Below are 5368 nucleotides of genomic sequence, written 5' to 3'. Positions count from 1 at the left end.
ATGCAGATTTCCCCCTCTATTCTGCAATCCCCACCATGTTCCTCCTGTTCATGTGCTCCATCCCCCACCAAACAAGCCATTCCAGCTCAGGGTGAACAGCAGCTCAGCTTTGGCTTCAGTCCTGAGCCTGGGGCCAAAGCTGGAGATGAGCCTCCACCTACCCCAGGCCAGGACTTGAATACAAGATGATGTTCCCCCCACTCCACCCGTGAGGATCAAAGAAAATGAGCCTCATCCTGGATTCAAGTAAACATGGTGTGTTTCTCTGACAGAAGGACATTTTAAATCCCAGGAATCCCTTTAAAGTAGGGAAAATGCTTGTGATGGCATTGAATCTTGTACAGCAGAATCTCCCCTTAAACAGAAACGATATTTTTTCTAACAGTTGAGGCTCAGAACTTCTGGGTTTAACTTTGAAAGCATTTTTTTGGGGGGGGAAACTTGCCTGACTGTTTGCAAGTGACCCAGGAGATAGGCTGGAGATGGACAGCTTTTCTGTGAGTTCATGGCTAGATCTAGGATCTTGGACAACTGAAGATCTTGCTGCACTGCAGAATCTTGTTCAATTTATGCAGGACTCTTCGCTAACCTCAGTCTCTTTCAGTACTGTCTCTCTGACTACCATAGCTGTCAGTAGCAGTTCACCAGTCCTCTGTGTCAGGCACAGATCTGAACAGCCAGGACAAAGTGAAGATTCTGGTGTTTGAATTTTCCTTTGGTACAGGCAGATAAGCACTCTGAAGGTCTAGCAGATAGTTTCGAGAAGCATCCTACTTAGATGCTCATTGTCAGAAGTACTAATGTAATTACTATATTTTGAAGTGTGCCTTGAGAACAAACGGGCTCAGCCGTTTTAAGCCTTGGATAGAAAGTTGTTACTTTTGCACTGCTTTGTGGACAATTGGTTCTATTCTGGAGCAGTGTTGGGGGAAAATGGGTTATGTCATGAGTCCCACATGTTCTGCCATAAAGTTCAGCATAAACAATGGGCTGACTTGGTACTATTCAAGTCACTTAAGTCTGTGCCAGCAAAAGTTTCTCTCAGTCCCATCTCCCAGATCCTGTATAGAGAGCTTCTGTTATTGCAAGAGTAGGGATAAATACTTAAAGAGAATGTGAGGGAGCACCTGTGAATGAGCAGCTAATTGCTTAATTGACCAGTCATTAGGATGCCCATTGTTTTCCTATTTAATCCTACTAATCCTCCTTTCCTTTCCCTTCCTTCTTTTTCCTATTTTGCTGCCTTTGGTTCCTGCTGGGGGACTGCACAGCTTCCTTTCTCTGCCTGCCCTGATGGACTGTGCCCTGTCCCATGCTGAAAGATAACCGGTAAGCCAACCACTTATCAGTTAAATGATTAATCGTTTCACCTTTCATATCTGTACCCCAAATTGTGATTTACTTTTTAAACTCTTGACTCTCATCTGCAAAGCCAATTCTACAAAAATGCTTTTTGTGGATATAGCAGTTTGTACAAATTTAACAAAAAGGGCTGGGAAACCTTATGTCTCAAGAGCAGCTGTTGGAAAAATATTTTTTAAATTTAATTGTTGAGGCATTTGAAGGGAGTAGAGGGATGCCTGTAATTTGTATGAATATTAACCATAAGCACTGAAATTTTCCTTAAGCAGACCATCGTCACTATTGTTGAAGAGAATCTTGAAGGTTTCAAGCATTAATCATTGGTGTTCTGACTAGTGAAACTTTAAACCACAGTCAGTATATTTGTTCGTTTCTCTCTCAAGGAAAAATAAATATACTCATTTTACACTGAATGACTGAATGATAGCAGACTTCTAAAAACTGTGAGAGTCAGTATTGAATGACATCGTCTGGACTGTGTCTGAATTAAAAAGCTGCAAGGGATAAATCTACCAAAGTTTAACCTACGTGTATAATGAAACACAGTGCATTTTAATTACCCAAATAGAAATGTCAGTTCCCAGAGAAAAAACTTGAAGCGGAATCAAGATCATCCTGAAAACAAAATTAATAAAATCCTTTAACTGAAAAGATTTTAAGTGTTAGAATTTCATGAAATCTGCAGCAAATGAACAAGTAACATCCACAGATTTGCCACTCTCTCTCTCATCCCTCTACAACATAGACTGGCAATTCTGATATTCTGCCCAACCATCCTGCAGTTGCAATCATCCTCAAGGCTCCGCCACAAGCCCCCACCATCTGCCTGCTCTCTCAGCCCTCCACGTGGCTGCCCCGCTTAGCCCCAGTTTCTGGTTCTTTAAAAAAAAAAAAAAAGCCCCAACTCACTGGATGCTGCAGTAGCCATTGGGGCTTCGGCAGGGTTCATTACAGAGCCCCTGGTGCAGCATGGATCGTCTACCACCTGGCAGGAGCTGGTGAGCCCAGGGCTTTTTTTAAAAAGAGCTGGGCCAGAGTGGGGGGGTGGGAGAGCAAGTGGGGGTTGGGGGGTTTGTGGCAAAGTCCCCCACAAAGCATACAGCAGCAGGGATTGTGTTCCCCCCCCGCCTCCAGCTGGCAGTAGCTGGTGAGTTTGGGGCTTTATTTTTGTTCTTAGAAGAGCCAGGGGCTGGGGCCGGGTAGGGCAGCCATTGACAGGGCTTGGAGAGCAGACGGGGGATGAGGCCTGTCTAATTCGGAGATTCGGCAGCCGCTGAATCTCCGAATGAGATTCGGCTGAATCAATTTGGGACAGTGATTTGAATCGCCAAATCGAATCATTGTCCCCCTGAATCAGCCGAATCTGAAGTGAATACTAGTCACTTTGTACAGGCCTAATAAAGAGCTGCCTACCTGTGTGGCCAGAGCATAGCCTAATGTGCGTACTCAACCATCATGTGGATGCTTGGGCAGCACACAGAGTAAGTCTGCAAACTGTTGATAGTAGGGAACTCAAGATGTCCTGTAGTCCAATTGCTACAAGGCAGGATCATCCCAGACAACTGTCTGTCTAACCTGCTCTTAAAAACTTCAAAAAACGGAGCTTCTTGAACCCCTCTAGGTAATATGCAAATGACATGTTTCCTGTTCCAATTTAAAATTGTTACTCCTTGTCCAGTTTCTTGTGACCAGAAAAAATACTCTATCACTGTCCTCTTTACAACCCCCTTCTGATATTGGAAGATATCAAATCAAAATATCATATTACCTGAGAGGATGGACGCAAATACATTTGGAGCAGTTTCAAAAGGGCAGCAGTGGTTAAATTCGAATTGTTAGGTGTGAACAACCTGGGAATAATACAAATGTAGCAAAACCACTCCAATTTTAATACTACTTCATCCAGGATTAAAGTTGGAGTGGGTTTTGCCACATTTGTATTATTCCTAGTTTATTCACATGTACCAATTTAGAACCTAACAGCTGCTGTCCTTGGGAAAGGTTCCCCGTTTGTAACAGCTCCAAATGTACATGTGCCCATACTCTAGAGGAAACTTTACCTTTATTCTCCTTCCATGGAATAGATAAGGGTATTAATGGAGACATTGTTCTCACCTGGAAAACTTCTGTCTCTCTGTCACTGACTTTTCCTGAGAAGTTTAACAGTTAGTTAATATTTGGAAGATCCCCCAGCAATGAAAGGATCTACAAATACTTCATTCTACATACTGCCTTAGACTGAATGGAATGGAAATTAACACACGTAGGCAGAGAGAGTTTCTAATAACTGAAAATCCTTGGCATGTTACCATAAGCTAACAATATTTCCCTATGAATAATAATGAATAAAGCAAATATTTTACATATTATCACATAGACTTGGAGAACTTTCAGAGCCTTTCATACCTCAAATATAACTTCTTTAACTCAGTGTTTTCAAAATGAAGGTCCTGACACTAAGCTGATATGCATGTGTAGATCCTTGTACCTCTGAGAATCTTACTGAGGCTTGTATAGGGGACAATCCAGATGAATCTGACTGCTAAAGCAGAGCTAATGTGCTGCTCTGGAAGGAAAACCACCACAAGCTATTTTGAAATGAGGAAACATTTACCCTCTGTAAAACTAGACTTCAGTTGAAGTTTTCTATTATTTTGGGATCTCTCATCTGGATCGTAACTAGGGTCAGATAGACACATAAATTTATAAAACATAAACGTTTATCCTTCCCAGAGAACTGCTTATGCATATGCATGCTATAGGAAAGTGAGGAATTGCAAGAACTAGTTGGCCAATTTTCCTCAAATGCTGCTATTTAAAATCTGAACACTTAAGAATAAGTAAATATGGGCAGGAGAAAGGTAACAGATCCATCTGCAAATCTAGTTAAAATGTTGTCACCTTGCTAGGGATTTTTAGGACCTAAATCTTTATTTATAAGTGTTTAAATATCTCTTTGGCAGAAGCTATGCTTGATGAGCTACTGGGAATGAGTTAAAGTTTGTTAAAGAAAGGGGTAAACTTTCAGTTTGAGGAAAAGGGACTGCACTCTGTCATATGCTAGAAAATATACATAAAGGCAATAAACTCACCACTAATGACATGACAGTTCTTTGACTACATTATTAACAAGTAAGGTACTACATAAGGAAAGAATAGGAGGAGGTGTGAAGCTGGGAAACCTCTCAATTTAATTGCAGCACAATAACACAATAGCATGAATTTTCAGTGAAAGGGTTTAAGGTGAATGAGGTATACTTAAATAATATATTTAAATATACCTCATTCCCTTGGCATCATATGCAAAATGTACCATGACTATCAACCAGCGTCACTTTTAATTAAAAAAAAAAAAAAATCCATATAACACGTACACAAATCTACAGGTAGCTGGAAATAAAAGCCTTCCATAATCTGAACACTTTAAAAAATGACAGTTGTATACCTCAATCCCATGCAAGACATGGTGGATGATTGTATCAGACTGATTTTTATCTTAAGCACGTATCACTTCCTTCTCATTCTGTATGCTGTTTGGAAAAGATGGCACCAGTTTTCCTCGTATATTTTTTCCAAGAAATCTTGGGCCAAGTTTTCCACTGTAATTTATCAACAGTGACAGTATATGTGAAGTCAAGCTTTCTGTTGAGCAACTTCTATAAAAGCCACGTCAGCCTCATCTCTTCAGTCATCTCTCAAATTTTGGAGAAAATAAATCCAGGTATATAATGAAGAAGAAAGTGTCATTCCATGATTTTCCTTCTCTAGGAATCCAGGTTCACTATTTCCTTCGTAGCTGCTCAGAAAGCAAACCTCTACTTGTCAATCAGTAGGCAGCTAACTCCTCCCTTCACTGGAAAGTGTCCCCCCCCCCCCCCCCCCCGCCTTCTTCCTTAATAATTAATTCCAAAGCTGCAGCAAAGCTGCAGAATAGTCAGAACAAACAGTAATAAATATTGATCAAGTGTTATCTTCCTGAAATATCCTTCTACAGAACTCTCAATTC

This window comes from Alligator sinensis, unplaced genomic scaffold (genome assembly GCF_000455745.1).
Source record: "Alligator sinensis unplaced genomic scaffold, ASM45574v1 scaffold19_1, whole genome shotgun sequence".
NCBI lineage: Eukaryota > Metazoa > Chordata > Crocodylia > Alligatoridae > Alligator > Alligator sinensis.
Note: the sequence above shows the minus strand (reverse complement) of the source record.